The 25,740-nt window shown below is 42.3% G+C and overlaps 1 protein-coding gene across 1 annotated transcript in view; it reads right to left on the reverse strand.

Moving 5' to 3' along the window:
• Positions 1–25,740, reverse strand: part of ATP8A2 (ATPase phospholipid transporting 8A2) — a 500,148-nt gene that overhangs the window by 391,916 nt on the left and 82,492 nt on the right. The gene's annotated exons all lie outside the window — the stretch shown is intronic.

The following is a 25,740-nucleotide window of genomic DNA, read 5'->3' on the forward strand; positions in this document are numbered from 1 at the left end:
AGGAGCTGCAAAAAGTGCCTGGGGGCAGAGCCGGGGTGCACGTTATTTGGACGCTATGGCCCGATTCCACCCCCAATCGGGCCTTTAAGGCCGGTCTGCACAGGGCCATAGACTCATAGAGTTGGAAGAGACTTCAAGGGCCATCTAGTCCAACCCCCTACCATGCAGGAACACACAATCAAAGCACCCCCAACAGATGGCCATCCAGCCTTTGTATAAAAACCTTCAAAGAAGGAGACTCCACCACTTTCCAAGGGAGTGTATTCTTCTGTCAAAGAGCCCTTACTGTCAGAAAGTTCCTCCTAATGTTGAGGTGGAATCTCTTTTCCTCTAGTTTGAATCCACTGCTCTGTGTCCTGTTCTCCGGAGCAGTAAAAAAAAAGCTTGCTCCATCCTAAATACGACATCCCTTCAAATATTTAAGCATGGCTGTCATGTCACCCCTTAACCTTCCCTTATTCAGGCTAAACATAGCCAACTCCCTAAGCTGATCATAAATCAGCAGAAAAGCTGGATGGTGGCATTTCCTGCAGCACACAACAGAATGAACTTGACAATGTGTGTTAAGTTGGATGTCAAGCAGTCTTTTAGCTCTCATATGTAATAAAAACCAAATGGATCTTCATATTAAAATAGTGCTTTTCTCAACAGCTTGGACTACTTCATATTATCTTAGTAAACCTTGTAGCACTCTGTGAAGTCAGTCACTATTGTTATTCTTGCATTATAGATGATTAATGTGCTAGGCTGGGCTGGGCTGGGCCTATTATCTCTATGGTCCTGTACTTTGGAGAGTGGTAACAACTCCAGAGATTTCTCTCAAAGGCCCCTGAAGAAGGCTTGGTGTGGCAGAAATGTATTTGGCTTTTTAAACACTGAATAAAAACTGAATTGACCATCTTAGAGCATGTGGAGCTTGTCTCCTTTCTGTCTGCTGTTTGCCTACATGATTTCAGTTCCTTATTTATGTCAAGTACCCTCTGAGCCATAAAACTATACAGCCAGAAGTAGCTTATGGACTATTGGGGAAAGGGACTCACCTGATACAAGGTGCCCCACTCTATCCTGCTTGGATCAAAAGCCACAATGTGAACAACAGCACTGTATAGAGTAGAGTAGTGGTTTGAGTACTGGACTGCAACTCTGGAGACCAGGGTTCAATTCCCTGCTCAGTTATGAAATCCTCTGTGTGACCTTGGGCAAATCACATGTTTCAGCCTCAGTAGAAGGCAATGTCTCTGAACAAATCTTGCCAAGAAAACCCCATGATAGGTTCGCTTAGGGTCACTAAACAACTTGAAGGCACACAACAACAAGATTATAGGAAGGTAGTCCCTCCTTGCTGCCCTTCCATCAGCAGGCAAAGACTTTTTTATTCTGATAGGCTTTTAGTACTGAAGGCTTTTAAAGAAATGGCTTGCAAAAAGCTGCAGTATTGTTTGAAATTGCACTATTTTAATAGCTTTGTAATCTTTTCAAGTGTTATTTTCAAGTATTTTAATATCACTACCAGTTTAATTCTATTAAAATGTTAACTCTTTGTACGTTTTCAACTATGTTGAATCATTTTAATTTGTAAACTACAGTGGTACCCCGGGATACGAATGCGCCGCCTTACGAAATTTCCGGGTTACGAAAAAAATCCATTGAAAAAAACTGTTCCGGGTTACGAAGGTTATTTCGGGTTACGAAAAAAATTTTGGTGCTTTTCGGCGCTTTTTCGCACGAAATCGCGGCTTTCGCTATTAGCGCCTATGGCTTTTTCAGCTTACGAAGATTTTCGGGTTACGAACGCGGCGGCGGAACGAATTAAATTCGTAACCCGGGGTACCACTGTACCTTGAATCCCAGTCTTGGAGAAAAAGCAGGCTATCAGTAAAGATGATGATGATGAGTTCTGCTCATTTTAAGCCAGAATTCTGTTGATATATACTTGCATAACCTACCAGTTATATGAAGAATCAGACTTTTTGATGGCTTGTGTGAGAACATCTCCATGAAAAAGCATTCCCCTAGATTGTGCAACAGCCTGCGGCATCCCTGAAAAGACACCCAGGTACAGCTGGGGCTTCTTCCAACAAGTCGGTCACCTCAGTTGGCTCAGAATCCTGCAGGTTTGTGACACTCTACAGCAAAGGTTCCCAACCTTTTTGACTCGCAGAGCCCGTATTTCTATGGCGGAGCCCCTAAGAGGATTTCTCTATGGAGATTATCATATGGAGGCTTACCATCCTTAAAACATGCCTAGATCGTCCCCAAAGCGCAAGGGTGTGATCACCGGTTGTGTTTGTCTCTCATGATGAAATCGTCATGGAGGCATCCCATCATTAAAGCGTTTGTGGAGTTGCCATTTAACTGCATAACAGGAACTTCCATTATGCAGAGAAATGGCAGCTCCATGAATGCTTTAATGACGGGACGCTTCCATGACGATTTCATCATGAGAGACAAGCATGACCGGCAATTACACCCTCAAGCTTTAGGGATGATCAGCCAAGTTTTAAGGATGGTATGCCTCCATATGATAATCTCCGTAGTCTTACAAGTTAATGTTGTTTAGGAGTATATATAGTTATATAATCTTATTCTTTAATTTTATTCAATTTTTATTTCTTTCATTTTCCTGAAGTGGCCACAGCGCACCTGGGAAGTGCACACAGAGCCCTAAGGGATCCTCAGAGCACAGGTTGGGAACCCCTGCTCTACAGGATCCAATGCTTAATGTGCATAGTGCTTTCATGATGTAACTTCATTTATCAGCACTAAGCATTCATTTACCTTATGTATATATGACAAGTTAATAACATTTCTGTATTACAGATTGGAAGTAATGCTAAGAGGTAGTGCTTAGAGTTAGTGAAGAATAGTCAGGGACGTAGCTAGGATTTTGGGAAGGGGGGGTCCAGACTAAGTGCCACCATTATAATGGGGCTTGAGTGCGGTGGCACAGCAGCACACACCATTCATTTTTCTAATGGAAGGGTGGGGTCCGGACCCCAAGAACCCCCCCCCCTTGGCTACGTCCCTGGAATGGTCTTTCACAGTCAACAATTTGAAGCCCATTTTCCATATCCCAAGTTAAACATCTATTGAGATATCATGGATATTTCTGGTCTCCATTTATATCATACAAACATTTCCCATTTGTTCTTGTTAGTTGTTGATGTAATTTTAATTTTTGATATCCTGTCTTTCTTTTAATAATAGGATTCAAGGCAGCTAATAACATATTTTTTTAAAAAACCAAAAAGCATTAATAAAAGTATAAATATAAAATTTTAAAAACAATTAAACAATTTATGAAGTTATTAATTTCTCCTCTTTGCAAAACAAAGCAAGAGAGTTTAAGGCTCTTTTAAGTGATTAGCCGACTACTGAGTAAATTCCCAGGTAAAACTGACTCCTTCTATTGGATAACAATGATTCTACAGTATCCCATAAGGTGGCTAAATTTTGTTATATTGTTTGTAAACTGTGCCCTCAACTGACAAATGGTCATTTTATTACCGTGTAGAAAGATCTGTTTGGATATTATACATGTATAGTCTACTATCAGTTTATATTTTAACCTGTTATTGTTATACTGATATGCTGTTTGTGTGATTTTGTTTTTATACTGGTCAAAGACCAAATAAATTTTATTACTATTAATTTATGAAGTTAAAATATTGCAAATATTAAAATTAATTAAAAGACTATGCTCATCCCTCCACATTTTGACTTTTGCAGATTTGTTTATTCACAAATTTTATTAATATGTTCTCTCTAAGAATATCTAGGTTCTCCAGTGTAAGTCTATGGTCAACTTTAACCAAAAGACACACTGAAGGACCTAGAGATTCCTAAAGAGAACACTACACTAGGTATTTGTAGCTCCTTCAGAGCAATTCTATGGTTAATGTCTGGCAGATGTTGACCACAGAGTTGCGCTGGAGGACCTACAGATTCCTAGAAAGGTGTTCTTTCAGGTAAAAACATAGTGTTTGTGTTATTTGCTGTTTTTCCTGTGCCCCTAACCCCAGCGAACGTGGAGGGATGAGTGTATATACATACCGTTAAAACAGCAGCAGACAGCATTAAAAGCCCAACCCTAGACAGTATGTCAACGCCTGTTAACACAAAAAGGTTTTGTCCTGCCAACAGAAGGAAAACAAGGATGGAGCCATTCTGGCCTCTGTAAGGAGGAAGTTCCAAAGACTGGGAGCAGCCACTGAGAAGGCCCTGTCCCTTTTTAACCACCAAATAATAATAATAATAATAATAATAAATTTTATTTATACCCTGCCCTTCCATGGATATGATCAGGGCGGCTTACAAAATTTAAAAAACGTTACAATACAAAGTTAAAATCCAATAAACAGTTAAAAACATTACTACAAGACAGGAACAGGAAAACAATAAAATAGAAAAATACACATGGCAGGGGCAGAAAAAAATGAAAATTAAACATCAATCCAGGGTCAAAAAAGAAAAGAGGGGAAAGGGGGCAGGAAAATAAATGGACAAATTAAGGTGGGAAGGCCAGCCGGAATAGGTATGTTTTCAACTGTTTTTTAAAAACAGCTAATGAGGCGGCGGAGCGAAGCTCTGCAGGGAGCTTATTCCAAAGGGGAGGGGCAGCAGTAGTAAAAGCCCTCTGTGAGGTCCGCACATGATTGGACCTAGGGACCTCCAACAGTTTAGTCCCAGAAGTTCTGAGTGTGCGAGGCGGATTATGATCCTAAGAAGGTGGCGGGACAGAGAGAAGGGCATCTCCAGACAATCTTAGTACTCTAATGGGCTCATAATGTTTAGCTCTTCAGTCTACAATATCTTTAACTGAGGGAGTGGCTCTGAGTGACATTTAATGCTTGTGCATTACTCTGACTATGCATTTCAGATACAAACAAACACACACACCAAAAACAAGATTGTGCCATTAACTCCAAATATGTGCAGACACAATGGAGCCTTTACTGCAAGTTTCTGAAAGGTCATGTTATTTCAATGGCACAACATCACTAGTGTTCAATTTTGAAAAAGGGAGTGTAAGGGTCTGCCTCAAGATAAAGAAGAAATACCAAATGAATTAGCCAGGATCCCAAAGGGGTACATCAGGAGTCTGTCTGCAAGAGATGTCTCCTAAACCCCTTCTTTTCAAAAGAGCAACCACCCCACACACCATCCACAACACTTCCCATACTCAGGTGACCTCTAAGAGGAGTCTGCACTACGTATAACCAGCTCAAGAAAAAACGGAGGGGGATAACATGGCAAAGTATGGGGTAAGCTACTTGGAGTACCATATCAAGAAAGAAGGATATAAACTAATTTAATTAAATAAACAAAAATAAAGTTATTTTTACAGATCAAGTCTCCAGAATCCCTGTCCAGCATGATCTGTGTCCATGGCCTGTCTGGAATTCTGGGAGATTTGATCTGAAAAAAGTTGTTTTCCAAGCTATGAGTGGAAGTACATAGAACAATAACTTTACAAATAACTATACTTTTTTGGGGCAAGAAAACTGACTGGATATTTACTCCAAGATCTTTACCTCTTAAGAAATGTATCAATGTTCCTCCTCCAAAGGAAAAAAGTCCAGTTACTTCAGTCTGCATATTCCACAGCATTGTATTTCATGTACAAAAGGGGTCAACTGTTTTGGGGGGAAATGACTAGATTTTACCTACCTCCCCCCACTGCAACTTTCCCAGAGTCAGGATTTGAAATTTCTGAAATAATTGGTGATAAGTATAGTTAGCTCTCACAACACCTGTACACATGTTTTATATGCTTAGGGAGATAGTTAGGGGAGCATTTGTTTAGTTAATCAAGCAGCCTCTAAAGGGGGTGAGGGAATAATCATGTATATTTCAGTTAATTGCAGTTTCTCTGTCAGGCTGAGCAAAGTGAGCTCACACCAAAGGGCTAGATATAATGTTTTTATCTTATGCGCTGGAAAACTGTTCCTCGTAAATGCTGTGATTCTCCCCTCCTCCCCTCCTCGCTTGGGAAAACATGACTACCTTCTAAACAAGGAGAAAGGGTATTTTAAAGACCAGGAAAGATTTTTGAGATGGCAACTTGGCCAAATCCAACCCAGAAAACCAATCCCCTGGGACGATGTTCTCATTTATCGTGGGGCTCCAGTACATGTGACAAATGATTACTTTGATCACTGGGAAACATGCATTAACTTGGCTTTGCTTTGGGATTATTGCTGCATTGGCTAAATATTTGCAAGTCACCAATAAACCATGTACCTGGACTACGGTCTAATCTGCACTGCAGAATAATATAGTTTGACACTGCTTTAATTGCATAACTCAATACTCTGGGATTCTAAGATTTAGTAGTTTGTGAGATATTTAGCCTTCTCTGCCAGAGAGCCTCTTGGCCACAACAAACTACAAACCCAGGACTCCATAGATTCAGCCATGGCAGTTAAATGCTGTCAAAACCATTATTTCTGCAGTGCAGATTAGACCGACTTTTCATTCTGACAAACCTGAGTTGGGCTGGAAACTAAGACTGAGTGTGCTGGGAACTAAGGGGCTATACAGATGAGTGGCATGTACCCCCCCTTTTCGCCCAAGATTGGTGCTGCAGCAACCACATGCAGTGCACTGATCCACTCCTTGGAGGGAGCAAAAAGAACCTCCCCAGTGGCTCCCTGAAGGGGCATCATAGGTGCAGCAGCGTGCCATGATGAAGACCCTTCCACAACTACCAGTCTGGGAACTGCACCACAGTGGCATCATCATGGCACATGTTGTGTAAACGGGTGCATGCCAAAATGGCTCCCTGGCATGCGTGAGGATGTCACGCCACGACTCCACCTACAGGCCGGTGCTTTTTGCCAGTCTGTGAAGGGCTAGTAAATCAAGAACCTGCAGTCATTTATCAGGAAAGAAGTTATCAAGGACAGGTCCCAGCCCTTGAGGTCACTAGGTCCCTAACAGAGATGCTGAGCAAAGAAGCTCCATCCAAGACCTGCTGGGAACTGGGCATCACTTCTCTCTTCCCCTTCTCCCACAGGAAAGTTGGAGAAGGAGTGAAATTGCAGAGGAATCACTGCTGTTATTGCCATTCACTGACAAGTTACAACTAAACTACAACATTGCATCAAACATGTAGCACAACAGTAAGGTCCACTGCTTTTCACACTAAGGGAAGCATGTGTGGCATAGAACAAACTGGGACCAGAGCGTATGAGCTTTTTAATTCAAAATTCCTATAAAGCAGACATTTTTAAAAGGGAGAGGAAGTCCATGAGCTGTTTTATTTTCCTAAACTTCAAAACATGAGAGGATTTTTTAGATAAAGACCAGATGAGGAAAAGATTTATGCCTTACAATAATTAGAATGAATGTTATATGGTATATGTCAAATATGTAATAAAAGATGTATATAGTTGTAAAGAGATTAAAGATTACATGGAATGAATATTGAGAAGCAAGATAGCAGAAAAAGAAAAAAATTAAGATGTAAGTATATAATATTGATTAGTGGATGTTTATGTATGTGTTATGTATGGTATGTATGATGTTTGTATTTATATATTAATAACTAAATAAAAAAGATTTTAAAAAGAAAGATTTTATCCTTCCCCAACTATGCATGTCTTTGGACTGGGATCAATGCCTACATAGTCAGTGTGGGCTGTCCTACCTCATTTTTCCACAGGCTACATTCACAGACTTTTTTTAGAAGTAAAGTGGTTTGAAGATCACTTCAGTTATTTTTAAGGCATTGTGAGCTATTTTTAGGTGTGGGGAGACCTCTGTAACAGTTAAATGAGTAGTTGTGGTCCCTGAAGACCGCTAGAAGCATAAATCTCAGTTTTTGGCTGAAGTGCCAGTGTGGTGTAGTGGTTGACTGTTGGACCAGGACTCCATCAGATCTGAACTACAACTCTGGAAATCAGGATTCAAATCCCCACTCAGCCATGTAAACCTACTTGGTGACCTTAGGCAAATCAACACTTTCCTCAGCCTTAGAGGAAGGTATTGGCAACCCCCTCTCGAACAAATCTAGGCAGGAAACCTTGGATAGGACTGCCATAAGTCAGAGTCAACGTGAAGGATAAATGACAAGGAATCATTCCCAGCTGGTCAGCTAGATGGAGAGGATGAAGAAGGCGGTTGGCCTGCTTCCAAGATTTGAAGATATACACATAGTCCTCTATAATTTCCTTAATATGCCAGCAACTGTGAGATGAATATCAATGGCACCAAGGTGGTGTATCTTCCTGTTGGAGAGACCATCTGGGAATTTGCTGAAAAAAGAAAGAAGAAAAGCTTCTAAGATGGGTTTTATACTATGAATGTATTGGGAAGTAACTGGTGTGCACAAATGCCCCTGAACTATTTGTTGAAGAAAGAGCAGTTTGGGAAGAGAGTGAAGACGGAAAAATGATATAGAGTAGATTTGTAATACTTTTCTCTTGCTGTTTCTCCAACCCAAATTTTGTTCCATCCTACTACTGCTTCCTCTCCTTCATAGGGTTTCCAAATGCAGAAGGAATAGGGCACAGCAGATGAATATGTGCAGAGAATTACAGGGTGTTGAAGGCTTAAAACAATTGTCCCTTCCAATGCTTCTAAATTCTCCTTTTCTGAAAACTTAGAGCAGGAGCAGAACTCCCATATATGCACATTTGGTGTAAGGGTTTCATTAGTCCATGAGAATGCAATCTAACCTGGTGAGGAATCTATGATTCTCGGCTCAGAAATCTCTTTACACAAACCTTTCTAAACCATGACTCCTCAGACAGTATAAGACATCATTCCATCAATTCCAGCACTGCTAATGAGGAGATGATGGGAAATGCAGTCTGGGGCCCACAGTTGGAAAGCCTGCATTAGACACAGAAAGGGAGAATACACGTGTCCCCTGCTATGGCAAGCAGTATAATCTTTTGAATATGTGTGAAAATGCAATTGCCCTACTTGCTTTGTTAGAACACTGTTGGAATTTGAGAGGCAACATCTGGCTCTGAGTTAGTGTTATGAGGCTACTCTCTTTTCTGGTCTAGCACTGATGCTATTCACATGACAGTGTAGGACGTTGTAAACCATTTATATGATTCTCTGTCAGTTGTTCACAAGCGGACAGTCCAGATCTATTGGACTAACCACCCCACATCTTGCCAGCTGATTGGGAATGATGGGGGATTGTAGCACAACACACCAGGAGACTTCATCTTGGAGAAGACTATCTATATTTATAATCAACTTGCCAATACCTGTTTAGGCCTTGACTAAGGGCACCGTACAGACAGGCCAAATAAAGCTGCTTGGGTCACTTTGGAGTAATGCTGTTTAAATGATGCATGTGTCCTAAGAGGCAAGAACCTTTAGCAAAGCAACACGCCAACCTAAGAACTGGAGCATAGCTTTGGCACAGCTTCTGGCCCTCTTAGAGTGTGTGGCATTAGACAGCATACCTCCAAGTGACTCAAAGCAGCTTATTTTGGCCTTCTGAATGGGCCCTAGAGTTTTCAGATAATGCATAAATGCATCACCATCATGGATTCTGTTGGAGCAATCACATCAGATGTTATGGATGACCCTTACATGTGTGCAGCTTAGCATTTCTATAACAGTATGTATTCCCAGATCATTCTCGTTGTCATCACTATACTAACAGTGGGTGGTCAATATTTTACCAGCAGAAGACATACCTGCAGTAAGGCATGAAGAGGAAGAAAGCATTTGCGCGCTTTTTTCTGATCGCCTCATATAAGAATAGGAGGAGAATGTCACCACGCTTTACTTGGTGTGCTGTGAATTTTCAGAAACAGAACAAAGATTTGTTTAAAATGGAATTTAACAACCTGGATCAGATAACTTACACTTAAATTAAAACTAGGGAGCTAGAGCCAGAGACTGGAGAAATTACTTAAAACCAATAGGATGTGAACCTGAAGCTTCTACTATTCTATAGCTTCTGTTCATTTATAACCTCTACCCTTGTCTGTTCTCTGTCCTGCTTTCTCTACCCGTCTCAAACTTTCTCCAGACTAGACAACTCTCAAAACTGAAAGCAATGAAACTTAGAGAAGTCACTGCTAGATGAGCCAGAACTAAACTCAGGGGAAGTCAGGACACTCGGAGAAAGACACAAAGACCATAGTGACGGTTTGTTGGGAGGCAAGGAGTGGCATAGAGGAAAAACATTTTATCCTCCTAGCCTTTCCTAATCCTTTTTTTTAAAGTGTATTTTTACGTAAAGCTTTTTAAGAACTTGCACTGCTATTGTCCTCTGCTCCTCATCTTGTACGTTTGGCATTATGCCATGGCTATTCAATTGTTTTTAATGGCTTATTATGGATTATTATATTTTTATGATTTTAACCTCTATTTTACATGAAATACTCAGAGAGCTCTGTTACTGGTAAGTTAAGAAATCGAGTAGGTTGGTTAGATTAGTTAGTTCATAATTAGTTACAGCTCTTCCATACGACAGAATAAAGCAGTCTGGCACAACTTAACTGTCATGAACTCCATCCTGTAGAATCTTGGGATTTGTAGTTTGGGGCGGTACCAGCCTGATCGGCCAAAGCATGATGATGCCTAACCAAACTACAAATCCCAGGATTCTATAGGACAGTCATGGCAATGCTTTATTCTGCAGTGCAGTACACTCCTGGTTAAACCGCAAGATAATACCCTACCTAGACTATTGAACTGGGACAGATTACAGGGAGAACAACCCCTTGTTACAACAGCTCCACCACTCTGTTTCTGGGGAAATCAAGTAGTGGTGGTGGCATTTATTTATATCCCACTTTCCCTCAAAATTTCCCAAAGAAGCACTCACAATTTAAAAGAACAATACAATTAAAAACAATATAATAAAAGTTAGCATCAAAATAAAATTAAACTATTACAGATTAAAACAAATCGCAAAGTAAAATATTAAAATGCAATTTAAAAAAGTACATGCTTTTAAAAACGTTCAGTTAAAACAATATAAGCATCCCCCTAGCCTATCTTTAAAAGGGGTTTTTTAGCCTGCCATCAGAAAGATAACAGGGAGGGCCATTCTGGCCACCTGGAAGGGAGTTCCAGGTTCTAGATTTCGGACCCATAAAGCCCTATATGTCTTGGATCCAAGCTTTTCCCCCCCCCCTACAGTCGGCCCTCCATATTTATGGAATCTTTACCCACAGATCAGACCACCATGACTTGAAAATATTTTTATAACTCCAAAAAGCAAAAACTCATTTTGACATTTTATAACTGGTAAGTGGATACCATTTTACTACACCACACGTATATAATGGGACTTGAGCCCCCATGGATTTTGGTATCACAGGGGGTCCTGGAACCAAAATCCAGTGGACACCAAGAACCCACTGTATAGGAGCCTATACGAGCTCTGAGATCCTCAGGGGATGCCTTTCTCTTTGTCTAACCACCTTCACAGGCACATCCATAACAAAGATATGGGACACACTGCCCTATTATGACCCCTTGACCTCATTCTCTTGCACTATGTTACTCCTATGTTCCAATTCTCCTTTCCTGCTCCTTTGCTGCTCCTCTACTGTCCTTGCCTTGAGGATTTTTTCACTTCATGCCAGAATCAGGAAGTTAATTTTTAAAATAACTAGTTGCACTTATATATTCAAATTGTGCTAAGCAGCAAGTTGCCATTTAGTTCCAAGTTTATATTTTTTAACTTTATTTATCTCAAAAATAATTAAAAAATTAAAATTTAGTTTTTTAAAAACACTGAATGTTTCATTCGCAGCATAAGGCACTACACAAGCTAGCACGTGAACCGGACATATTCCCCAACAGCCTTTAGTGAGGTCCACACACCCAGGACTATAAAAAGTAAGTAAATGTTTATAATTGTGATGGAAAATGAATGAAATTATCACTCATCACATTGCAATCCAATGCAACTAGTTATACCTCGGTACTGAAAAAAAGGAGTTAATTATTTGTACTATTTTTTATTACCAAGCTCTGATTTTCTTTTTTATCACTATTCTCCATGGTCCAAACACATTGCAGAATAATCCAGTCTGCCCTTGCTCAATGCTAGGGAATTCTGGGAACTGTAGTTTGTGAAACATTAGCCTTTTCTGTCAGAGAGCTCTGGTGCCACAAACAAACTACATTTCCCAGGATTCCTTAGCACTGAGCCTGAACATTTAAAGTAGTCTCAGACGGATTATTCTGCAGTGTGTTTTGGACCATGTTTAACACCTCTGGATGTCAGCGTGTCAACTGAAACCCAGGATAAGAGTAGTTAATAGCCATGGCAAAAACAAGCAGCTTCATTTTATATTCATTCATTTAAAATATTTATATTTCCTTTCCCATCAATCAAAAGGGCCCTCAAGGTGAGCAGTCATAAGTACAGTAAATCTTAATATAAATGCAGTCAACAAAATGATTCAATGCAACAAACTTCAGAGTCCATTCAAAATTAATGGCAAGGAGACAGGGAGAAGGGCAAGCATCCCGTGTCTTAAAAGGGAGCCTGGCAAATCAAAGGAAAGGCCCCTCCAGAAATGAGGTGAAATTAACAGGCAAGGCCTTTTTGTTCAAACACCTCATTTCTGGAGGGGCCTTCCTTTTGATTTGCCAGGCTCCTTTTAAGACACGGGATGCTTGCCCTTCTCCCGTCCCCTTGTCATTAATTTTGAATGGACTCTGAAGTTTTGTTGCAATGGAATCATTTTGTTGACTGCATTTTTATGATATGCACTTCTACACAAAAACCTGCTCAAATGGTTCGCAGCAAAGGTAACCTAAATTTCAGTACCATGGGCAGTTCCCCAAAAAATTCACTTCACCTCCTTTGCACATTAGAAAGCCTAATTTTCAGGATGTATAATTGAGGCTTCTATTGTGTTCCTCACTTCTTCTGAGCTGTCCATAGTTAACTAGCTGATCACCACATAAAAGAATAGATAGGCTAGATAGGCCTTGGTATAATTAACTGACCCTCTTATTATCTTTTAGTTCCTGTATCATTGGTATTCTGCTATTGAGGATAAAGCAGCTCACACATTGTTTCTGCATGATAAGGAAGAAGGCAGAGAACTCATTGCCTAAGACATAATTCTGGTCTTGACAGCAATATTAATATGTTGGAGAAGCAAGTGACTTCCATGACATTTTGAAAATGCATCTTCTCTTTCACAAACACATAACCTGCTGAAATAATCCCCAAGTAATATACAGAATGCCTATCTTTCTCTAATATTGCCCTTATTTTTATTTATTATTATTTATATTCCCCTCTTTTCCCAGACTGGACTCAGAGCAGCTTCACAACAATTAAAAAACAAACAAACAGTACAATTAACATTTTTAAAAATAAATAGATATGACATCATTAAACAGAATGATTGAACCAGTCCAACATTCCTGCCTGTCTTATAGTGATTCCTTAATGCCTGTTTGAACAGGTAGGTCTTCACCTGCTGTCGGAAAGCCACAAGAGGGAGCCGTTCTTATCTCCCTGGGAGATCAGGGAGTTCCGGGCTAGGGGCACGCTGAGAAGCCCTTTCTTGTGTCCCCACCAAGGCGGGGTACGACGCCGCTTTGCAGCGGCTGCGCCGCCAGCCAGAAAGGTCCGAAGGGGAGCCGGAGCTTCAAACGCCCGACTCCCGCAGCGGACCGAAAAAAGAAGCTCAAAATGGACTCTTTTGCGTCGCGTTTGGACGTAGCGAGGCGGCCAGGGGGCGCTCGCTACTCAGCAGCGCGCGACGCGTTCTGGAACGCTAAGCGTCCGATGACGCAGATGGAGGCGCCCATGTAGAAAGGGCGCCGCCATTTGTACGGACGGAGTCCGTAATAGGCCAGGGGCGTCTAAAAGAGACGCCCCTTTGTTTAAAAGGGGCGTCCTCGCGGACGTCCAAAGGGCCGTCTAGAAAGCCCCCAACGTGTTTGTGAAGGTGTTGGGATGGAGAGGAAGGGCTTCTCCAGAGGATCTCAGATCCGGGCAGGTTCTTACCAGGAGAAACGGTCTGCCAAAATATTGGGACCCTGAGCCATGTGAGGCTTTGTAGGAATATAACCGTACCTTGAATTGTGCCTGGGAACAAAACTGGCAGCCAATGAAGCTGTTTCAACAGGGGAGTTGTATGGGCTCTGTAATCGGCGCCTGTTAAAAGTCTTGCAGCAGCTCTTTGAACCAGTTGAATTTTCCGAACACTTTTCAACGGCAGTCCTATGTAGAGCCCCATTACAGTAGTGCAAAGGTGTACCAGGCATGTACCACCGTGGCCAGATCTGGCTTCTCAAGGAACGGGCCACAGTTGGCGCACAGTTTTAAATGTGCGAAAGCACTCCTTGTCACAGCAGAGACCTGGGCCTCCAAGTTTAAGCTGAGTCCAAGATTACCCCCAAACTGCGAACCTGTGTCTTCAGGGGGAGTGTGACCCCATCAACACAGGCTGGATCCCTATTCCTGATCTGCCTTCTGACTGAACCAGGAAGCACCTCTGTCTTGTCTGGATTAAGTTTCCACTTGTTTGCTCTCATCCAGTCCATTACTGAAGACAGGCACTGGTTTAGAAACAAGACTGCCTCCTTGGATGAGGTGGGAAGGAGTAGTAGTTGAGTGTCATCTGTATATTTATGACATTGCACCCCAAAACTTCCAGACACCCTCTCCCAGCAGTTTCATTATATGTTTAAACAGCATAGGGGACAACACAGAACCTTGAGGACCCCACAGGACAATGGCCAGGGGGTCGAACAGGAGTCCCCCAGTACCACCTTCTGAGTTCGCCCCTCCCAGGAAGGACAGAGCCACTGTAGAAAGTACCTCCAAGCGCCATCCAGAGAGGTGGTCTAGAAGGCATACCATGATCAATGGTATCAAAAGCTGCTGAGGCTCCAAGAGAATCAACAGGACACACTCTCCTGTCCAGTTCCCTGCCTAAGGTCATCCACCAGGCAATCAAGGGTGCTCTGTTCCCATAGCCAGGTCTGAAACCAGACTGAACGGAATCTAGATAATCCGTTTCATCCAGAAACCCCTGGAGTTGGGAAGCCACCACATGTTCCAGAACCTTGCCAGAAATGGTAGGTTAGACACTGGCTGATAGTTATTCATATTGTGGGATCAAATGATGGACTTTTTTAACAGATTTCCTCACAACAGCCTCCTTTAGGCAGGATGGAATTCTTGTCCTGGACTGCAGCCAGCCCACATAACAGACACACCCGATAAGAATGGCTTAGCCCAGCAAGGGAGAAGCAGGACACAGACCTTGCAAGGAGTAAGCATGAGAGCAGTCTGAGGAAGCCAGCCGAAGTTCAGGATAACCAGAAGTCAGGAGCAGGTCCCCGAAGCCAGCCAGAGTCAGATACCGGCGTCAGAAGTAGTCAAAGCAGTCCAAGTTCAAAGCAGCCAGAAGATAACAAGGGCCCAGTCCGAGGTCAAAGCAACAAGGAGTCAAGATACAAAGAGCCAGTGCCAGCAGCAATCACACCAAGGGATCATGCAATAAACTCTAGCACTGAGTGGAGGCCTCTCTACAGCTTAAGTAAGGGAAACTCTCCCCCACACCACCTGAGGCTGGTTGGCTAATTGCCTCTGTGCAATCCTCTTGGATCTGCGCCTGCAAGCACTCTCAGCCCTTCTCTGTTTGTAAGTAGGCACATCTAGGCAAGCTTCCTCCCCAGAGTCACCACTAGGCTATTGCACCACAGGAGGCCTCTCACTAGCACTAGGACCTGGTTGGGCCTCCTCCTCTGGGGCTGGGAGAGCACAGCTGGGACCTGGCAGAGCAGGATTACCACCTGGTGTAGCCTCAATTAGCTCTTGCTCTGGAGGAGGCTCGTCCTCCTCCTCATCCTCTGAGAGCTGATTTTGCCTGGCCGTGACAATTCTGCCTTGTTGTAGGGAGGCATTGATTACTTCCTTTACCCACTCAGTCAGTCCCCCTCTGGCCTGTTTAATAAGCCAAGGGTCCAAGACACATGTGGTGGCTCTTACCTTTCCAAGGATTCTGTCCACATCTGTCTGGGAAAGCAGCCAAAGGGCTGATAAGGCAGCTAGTTCTCAAACAAACAAACCCCCTCCCAGCACAGCAAAGTCAGTGTAAGCTACACAGTCCTGGAGATTCACAGTAGTTCTACCAAAAGGGATTACCAAGAGAATTGTCAGACGGTCCGAGGTTCAGGGTAACAGATAGGCAGGTCGATAAAGCAGTCCAAGGTCAAGGTTTCCGGGTAGTCAAGACAAGAAGCCAAAGGAGCCAGAGACAGAGTCTTTCCTCTAAAAGAGTCAGATATCCACTGGCAAAGAACCATACATGCTCCAGGTGCTTAAGAAGGCAAGGAGCCGGCCTTCATCTGTGTCTGATTACGAACACGCTTCTGATAAAGCCTCCGAGATCTTCGAAGGCCCTCTCTTTCTGCTCGATGCTCCTTGAAGGTAGGCACACTGCCTAGATCCTCCTCCATGTCCACAGCCTCGGCACCAGGCAAACTTGACTGCTGAACCTCTGGAGGGGCCATAGACTCTGCTCCAGCAGAACTAGGGCCAGCCTCTGGCTCCTCCATTACAGGTTCAAGCCCCAGGGGCTCTAGCTCATCCTCTGAGTCCTCCAAGCCGTCCTCCAGGCTGGGCATGACAACATCATCAGGCTGCACAAGTTGAAAAGTATCCATTAACATTGGACCGGTAGGAGCCAAGGTAACATCCACTGATACTGTATTAATTGTAGCATCTAATTTGGACCGAATCTGAGTGATTTTATCTGCAAAATGCTGAGCAAATTCTTCACAGTGAGCCATTGAGTGGTCTGCATTTTCTACTTGAGGGCGAGTGTGTAAAAGTCCCTTGACCACTCGGAACAGCTCTGCTGACTGGCTCCTTGCAGATGCAATGCTGGTAGCAAAAAATAATTTCTTTACTGCCCGTATTGCCAAAGAGTAGGCTTTCAAATAGGATCTAGCCCGTATTCGATCAGATTCACTCTGAGTCTTCCGCCAACGTCGCTCTAGTCACCTTCTCATTTGCTTCATCAACATCAAATCCCTAGAGAACCAGGGGGCTGGTTTGGCTCCACTCCATGAGAGGGGATGCTCGGGAACGATTGTGTCCACTGCTCTGGCCATTTCCCCATTCCAAAGGCTGGTTAGGGCTTCAACAGAATCGCCTGCCAAGGTGACAGGAAACTCCCCAAGAGCCCTCAGGAATCCATCTGGATCCGCCACCCTCCTGGGGCGGACCATCCTAATCGGTCCCCTACCCCTGCAGAGGTTCTGAGTCCCAGTAAGTCTAAACCTGACCAGATAATGATCTGTCCATGATAATGGAACTGTGGAGAGTTCCACCACACCAAGATCATCATCATCCCACCCAGCACAAAAAAACAAGGTCCAGAGTGTGCCCAGCAGCACGAGTAGGGTCAGATACTACTTGGGATAGACCCATGGTTGTCATGGAGTCCATGAAGTCCTGAGCCACTCCTGAAAGGGAAGTCCCAGCATGGATGTTGAAGTCCCCTAGCACTAATAGACGTGGAGATTCCAATACCAACCCGGAGACCACTCCGGTCAGTTCAGGAAGGGAGACTGTTGTGCAGCGGGGTGGGCGGTACACCAACAGAATCCCTATTTTGTCTCAGCTACCCAATTTTAAATAAACACATTCAAACCCCGTAGATTGTGTGAGGGGGCATCTGGTCAGGGGTGATACATGGCTATGTATCTGATCAGCACAATACCATATGATTCCTGGTTGTACAGATTATTGCTGGAGCATCAGAACAAGACCACACCGAAGTTGCAAACAAATCACACTGGTTCATATGACTTCGGCTTCCATTTGAACTTTCTGGGCAACTACAGCTACAGTCTTCATTTAACCATGATGGCTGGACATTCTCAATAATAGTCAATGGATCTGAGTGGATGCAGAGGAACCTTTAAAAGCTGCCCTGCCGGTCTACTACTCTCCAGCACAGCTGAGTGGATGCAGAAGAGCCTTTAACAACTTGTGTTGGCTCCAAGGATGCTGAGCCTGCCTTCCACCTGGGCCAGGGACAATGGTGGCAGAGGAGTCGGGAGGTTGTTTTCTCCCTTATTTTATGTAGGACTCAGAGGAGAGATAAGTCATCTGGGTGGTGATTGGGTGAGAGGAGGATAATAAAGAAGGATAGCCACTCCGCCCTTAGCTGTCCTATTTCATTTTGATTTTTAAATTGTTTTAATGGTTTAACTATTATAACTGTTATTGTGTTTTATTAATATGTAATGGTGGGGGTTGTAAGAGGACAGTATAATGTGACTATTGCTTATATTTTGTATTTTTATTCTATGTTGTAATATTGTTAATTGCTTTATTATTGTTTCTGTTGTAATCTGCCTTGATTCCTCCTGGAAAAGGTGGAATATAAACAAATTACATTATTATTATTATTATTATTATTATTATTATTATTATTATTATTAATATTATATCCAACGCCATGAAGGCAATAAATGCACTGTATTTCACTATCATTCCTTTCTTGGGTAGAACAGGGGCTCTGATGCTACCAAAGTCTATGGAAGCCAAACAGCTGTTCAAGGTATGGTTTCAAAATCCAGATGGTTTTGCAACCCTTACAGCATCAGATCTATTGGCCACTCTTGTGTGTTTTTGTTGTTGTTGTTCTATATATCATTACAGTATATTTATACATCAATCATAGTACAATTTCAAAATAGTGATGTCTCACTAACCATAATGCTCATACTAATGCTCATAATGATCTCAACCAGATTAATGTTCATGGTTCTATAATTACTCTAATATGAACTCAATATTATTAATAAATCACTAAAGCTAATAATGAATAAAAAGAGTCCTCATTTCATAATCCCTTATGTGATTATTTTAATCATCTATCATATGTCATTAGATAAAATCCAGTTCCTAACCTTTCCAGGTTATTTACATCTTTAAGTGTTCCTCTGTTCATGCCCTCTTTCTGATCAATCTCCTTCTCTTTACTGAAATGTAAATTTGTTAACTGATCATATCTCTTTTCTTTTCCAAGATATTAATTTTAGTCTTGGAAAATTGTTGTTAACTTTCCCCATTTATTTTTCTATAATGGATTTACATATTGGCAATCTTCACTTTATTTCTTCAGTGAGTTTTTGTCCAGTATTGTTGAGTCTATCTGCATTGCACAAATAATTCAGTTTGGCACCACTTTAATTGTCATGGCTCAATGTTATGTTCTGGAAACTGTAGTTTGTTATAGCACCAAAGCTATCTGACAGAGGCCTTACAAAACTCAAAAATTCCAAATAACTTTTAAAGTCAATTGTCTTCTGAGAGTATCTCCATACCTTTCAACATTCTAGCATATACAGTTCTTGCCACTAAGAACATGTATAACACAGTTCTCCAGAATTTCTTTTTTGATTTGTCACCCAAGGGATATAACATTTTCAATAAATATATTTCTGTCTCCATAGGATAACTGATATTTAGAGCCTTGGTTTTAAGTGTGTGGATATTTTTTTTTCCAAAACTATTTGCTTTATCATATTGCCATCAAGTGTGGAAGAATGTACTGTTAGTTTTCCCACACTTCCAATATTTACCATTCATACTCTCTCATATTTTTTTCTGTTTCCTCTATTCCTCCTCAAAAAACCAAAGTGCTACCTTCCTTTTGTTTCAGCTGACAAATATCAATCTAAGCTTCCAAACAGGCTAAAATGAAGAACAACTGATTGGGGGTATTTTAAATACTCTGTGCTGCACAAAAATTAGCTTCTATTGATGACCTTTTAAATTACTCAATAGTTCACAGCTAGGTACCATTGCAATGGGATATGAACTAACTTCCATCATCCCCAAACACATGGTTTATTTATGCATGATAAGGAAGAAGAGACATGGACCAAGTAGCCTAGGAAAGGGTGACGCTAGCCTGTGCTCTAAAACGGCCCTGAGGTCTGTATACCAATCCCACAATGTCTGGACATTGGGAGATGGAATCCAACAATATCTGGGGGTTGGTCAGCTTCTCCACCTTTGCTCTAAAATGAGCATTAAATGCAAAGCCTACCCCCAGAGGAGAAAACAATTCTTTTATCTGTAAACCAATGTAGAGTGTGGATGTACAGATTGAAACAGCTCACCAACTTAGTGAATAGGGTGTCCATGCATGAACAACAACACACTAGTAGATCATACAGGTTCCTCTGAGTTCAGTAGCTTCAGGTAAAGGTAGTGGCTGGTGGAGATCAGAACTTAGGCGGGGTGCAGACCACCAAAAAGAGGCACCTCCTCAGCACCTCTCTTTGCTGCACAGAAGCGCTACTGTCTACAAATGGCACTGCGCAGCTGCACAGCATAGGAGCTGTAAAAAGTGGCTCCTTTTTGTGGTACTGCAAAGCGCCAGACACAGCTCCATTACGTCGCAGCTGCGCAGCGCCGTTTGTAGGCAGCGCAGCTGTGACATAATCATTGCGTGCACCATTTGTATGGGGCTGAGCAACTGGGGTGCACTGACAACGTGCTAGGGTTGTGGGGCATATACACGCGCCGCCCCAAGGCAACCCTAGCACATCATGGACGTGCTGCAAAGGGCCCATCTATACAGGGCCTTAGTCAACATGATTTTGGCCTGTTACAGACTGCCAAAATAAAACTGCTTCGGGTCTCTTTGGAGGTATGCTATTTAAATTATGCATGGGTCCTAAGAGTCCGGAGGTCACGCCAAAGCCACACTCCATTCCTAAGCACTGGAGTGCAACTTTGGTGCAGCTTCCGGATTCTTAGGATGCATGCATCATTTAAATAGCATACCTCCAAAGAGACCCGAAGCAGCTTTATTTTGGCAGTCTGTAACAGGCCAGTGGGACTAAAATAATACCCACAATCAAGCTGATTAACTACATCAAGCTTTGCAGAACCCTTTGTGAAGATACATTACATCATGTTGTCCATTTAAGTGAAAAGGAAGACCAATGAGTGTGACAACTCCATGTTGTACTGAAATCATGCTTCATCTCCATCCCATATTTTCCTTAACTCCAAACAGCTCCACTCCTTTTGCTGTGTTAAACAAGTGGGTGAATTTTTCATCTGACATATGGGATCTGCACACTGAAATACAGGGAGCATGTGAAATTTGCATATCATTATTTCAGGAGCAGGTTAATTTAATTCCTTGTCTTATATTGATTAGACACCATATGTCAATTCAGCCTACATTTGATGCCAGTACAGCATCAGCCTACAAGAAAGCATCCCATTTGTTGTGGTTATGCACACACTATGGATGTTCTTCTGTGTATAAACGTAATGGTTCTCAGAGTGTATATGGAATTCTTCATCTCAGCACATATGGAGCCAGTGCCACACAACAAAGTCTAGCCTGCTGAATCATGGGAAATGCAGAAGCACTATTGTCAAAACAATAGGAAAGCTTATGAAAGAGAAAAGCTGTGTATGGAGTATCAAATGTGAACGGTCCACCAATCAATTTATCATGGGCTTGTTACAAAATTCCAAGGAATTGTGTTACTCAGACAACAAAACTGAAATATCATACTAAATAGCAGCAGAAAGGAATGTACAGTTGAAATACAGAAAAAGAGAACCATATACAATGAGAACCCTTTTATGAGTCACTGCAGCTATCAGAAGAAATCAAGTCACTAATATTATTAAATTCACACCTGCTAACAAATGGGCCAGATACTATTTATGAGTCCTTTCCTATCCAACCATCATCAATATAGAATTTACATGCTGATTAATGTTACATGAAAGAAAGTTTAATGCAAGACAAAGAAGTAAAAATGAAGTGGTGCAATGACTTTTTAAAGTGAGAAAATAGCTAACTCGGTGATTATTAAAGATAACTCAGAAGTTAGCAAATAGGAGCTGAGATGACAAAGTAAATTAATAAGACAGAGGCGGGATACAGACGGGCAGGGGAAGATGTCTTGGAGGTGTATTCTGCTGAATACGGAGCCTCCAGACCGCCCGCCCCGGGGGCGTGGCTCAGGTGTATGGGGCTTCCACATGGGGGGCAGTGAAGACGCCTCACCTGGGGCCATTTCTGACCCGCAGTTTCCATACCGCCGCCTCACAGGACGCTGCAAAGAGAGAGGCAGCTTCCGCACGGGCAGCCAAAAACGGGGCTTTTTTTTCTTTTGCCAGCTGGCAGTTGCGCAGCTGCGGCGCTCAGCACCGGTGGCAGAAAGCATATGTGCACATTTAAAGCGCCCAGGCTCCTTTAAACTTTCCCCCCCGCCCTGCCCAAGAACAATAGTGGTCTCCTGCCAGCTGGTGATCAGCTGGTGTTGGCATCCTTGTCCGCTTGCACGTTGCTAGTGTCACCAGCATCATGGATGCCTCCTCTCCTTTGGTCCCCGCGCTCTTGCTGAATCTGCAATGCACAGCCACAGCTGTCGCCATTGCCACCGCTGTCCCCCTGCCATCCCCCATCACCTCCCTTGTACATATGTAAATATTTAAAGTTTTAGCGTTTTTTTATTGTTAGGTGAAAATGGCACAGGAATGTGTGTAGGGGTTCACTTTAAATTCCAAACTTTCCACAATTCAAGCAGCGCATGCGTACATGTTGCTCTAGGGTTAGGGTTAGGGTTACGAGCATTAAAATAGAGTGCAGCTGTGCTGCAGCTTCCACATCTGCATGGCATCTGATGCTCTAATTAGAGCCTCGGTGCAAACTGCGCATGTTCCAGGACCCCGACCCATTATGCGACGCAGCAGACACGGAGCTTTTAAATGGGCAACTTAAATTAGCGGCGTAGCAATTCTGGCGTACCGGTGCAGCAGCTTATAGACAGAGCTGCGCAGTTGCGCAGCATATAGAAAAGAAGCAGGGAAAAGCGGCACCTTTTTAATGCCGCTTCTTCCTGCTTGGGGCGTGCGGGCGGCGTGTTCATGGCGGCATTCAGGTAAGGGCCGTCTGAAGGCTATACCTTCATGACGTCATGAACACACCCCTTTTTGCCCGTCTGTATCCCGCCAGAGGTTCCCAATTTAAAATGAAAAATTTAAAATTCTGTCATAATTTGGCTCTCTGAAAATAGGGTATAACAGTTTGCTCTAACCAACAGCTACATTATTTCATCCAGTGATTACTGTACTTGACTATAAGTCAACCTCATATATAAGACGAGGGCAGGTTTTGGGGCCAAAATTATGGATTTTAATATGACCTGTGGATAAGTTGAAGTTAGGGGCATTTAATGAAGGATGTAAAGGATGAAGCAAAGGAAAACAATGCCAAAGAACTTTAAAAATTCCATCAGGCATAACTATTTGTGCTTATATTAAAGGCTGGATGGATGAGAGAATAGAAGGGGGTCAGTGCTTCCTGGGCAGATTAAACTCTTGCCTTTCACTGAATATATACTGTATATGAATTAAAATACAGTACTTACATTGACCCGTGGATTTTTAAACCTAAATTTCTAGACTTATACATGAGTATATACAATATTCCACATCTTTAATTTGCTCATAGAGGCCAATTGCCAAATTATTGTCTATGGAATGTTGTTGTTGTGTGCTTCCAAGCTGTTTCCAGTTTATGGTAATCCTAAAGCAAATGTAACATAAGGTTTTCTTGGCAAGATTTTTTTCAGAGGGGGTTTCCCTTTGCCTTCCACTGAGGCTGAAGGAGTGTGACTTGACCAAAGTCACCCAATGGGTTTCCTTGGCCTAGCGGGTATTTGAATCCTGGCCTCCAGAGTCATAGGTCCAAAACACTGCAAAAATTATCCTGTTTGAGACCATTTTAACTGCCCTGTAAGACATTTAGCCTTCTCTGTCAGAACTCTGGTGCCAAAAAAAACCTACAATCCTCAGGATTCCCTAGCACCGAGCCAGGGCATTTAAAGCAGTCTTGTTTTGGACCATCCAATGCTCAAAACTACCACGCCATGCTGGCTATAGAATGATGAAGGCTAAATCACAGAAATAGCCCAAGATAAGTCAACTGGGCTCTCAGATTTTGGGACTGCATCACAAAAGATCACATCCTTCTATAATTCCATTACATACATCCGCAAAGGTTAAAAGATTTTAACCACAACCTGGAAAACTTCCTTTTTTGTATTAGAAACCCTCAGACCCCACAGTCAGCATGGTTAAGGTTAAGACCATGCTGGCTGGGAGATTCTGGACGGTGCTAACTGAGAGTAACTTTTTCAAGTGCTAACTTCATATTAGTCTGAGAAAGCAATGTGCCACTTCTGCATTAGCCTTATCTTGCTGTCACCCCTGGCTCTACCTGCAGACACAGGAAAAATATATATTTCAGTTATGTTTGTAAATGTATTGTCACAGCAGGTGTACAAGCTGGGCAGAATGACGTTTTCATCTGAGTAGGAGTTATTGAAAGTTTATTTCTTAGCATGAATCATCTCATATCTGACCTCCATATTACAAAACTATTCATGTTTAAAACAAAGCTAAAGCTATATTGTCAAGCATAGTTAGTTCGGATTCTCCACCCTTGTTCACTCAGTGGTTAACAAGTCTGCAAGAGTTGAAACTGGTCTCCCTTCAGCCAAGCTACTCACAGGCCACAACTAACAAATTAAACAAGCATCAAAACCCATCATAGTGATCAACTGTGATTGAAATGTCTCTTTAGCCATTCTAGCAGGTGATAATGAGACCTTGAGTCACACACATATCTAGAGAACCCTGGGATGGAGAGTGTTCTCCTAGCAAGATTCAAAACTCTGGCCATGATCCAGTAAGCTACCTTGGTACATAGGGCTAGATAAAACTAGGATGGAGAGAAGAAGCCTTTGTTAAGCCAGTTTACTTGTCACCCCTGGTTTAAATAATACTCTCAATGGCATTTGCAAAGGTTACCAAATGTATGAATGTTAAGAACATAAGAATATGCTGTATACTGAGTCAGAGCAGAGGCTGATACTGACCTGTAGGTGTTCATCAGCACTGCACGCAGATTTTACATGAAAATGCCAGAGAATGAATCTGGGACCATCTGCATTCAAAGTTTTATATGATCTGTCAATGAACTACAGCCTTCTTGATCTGTGATATAAATCAATTTTTGTTCAAGTCATATCTGACCTATGGTAACCCTACTTTAACAATTTCTTGACAATGTTTATTCAGAGGAGTTTTGTCATTGCTTCCTTTTAAGAAACTGAGAGGACATGATTTCTCCAAGATCACCTAGTGGGTTTCCATCACTGAGTAAGGATATGACCCCTTGAGTCCTAGTTCAACACTCAATCCAGTACACCAGTTGGTTCTCATGGTATGTTCCGGATCCTGCTGTGTAAGGCAAGTTCCACCTATGCTCGAGTCCCATTAAGGATAATGGGGCTTGTGCATGTGGCAGCACGAGTGCCATTCATTAAATGGCGCAAGGCTTACAGTATAAGGCACCCGCATATGATGTGGGTGCATTGTACTTTTTTGGAACATTTTCAAGCCGTGGATGCTTGAATCCATGTATTAAAAAATCTGTGAATAAGGAGGGTTGACTGTATATGCCAGTAGAAGCACTTTTTTCATCCTTGCAACTCTAAAGATGAAAGGTGGGGGGGGGGGATCAAAATATTTTAGACAAATTTTCAGAAGTGAGTCATTAACCAATATAAGCTCTCCAGCACATCAGTGGTGTTCGAACATACAAACAGATTTCCAAAGAATATCAGCTAAGAGCCTTTTTGCTGCACGGCTTCATGTTATTCTCAGAATGTCTTGAAACCTAGAATAAATTGGGCTGGCTTGCAAGTAAT

Source organism: Sceloporus undulatus, chromosome 3 (genome assembly GCF_019175285.1).
Source record: "Sceloporus undulatus isolate JIND9_A2432 ecotype Alabama chromosome 3, SceUnd_v1.1, whole genome shotgun sequence".
Taxonomy (NCBI): Eukaryota; Metazoa; Chordata; class Lepidosauria; order Squamata; family Phrynosomatidae; genus Sceloporus; species Sceloporus undulatus.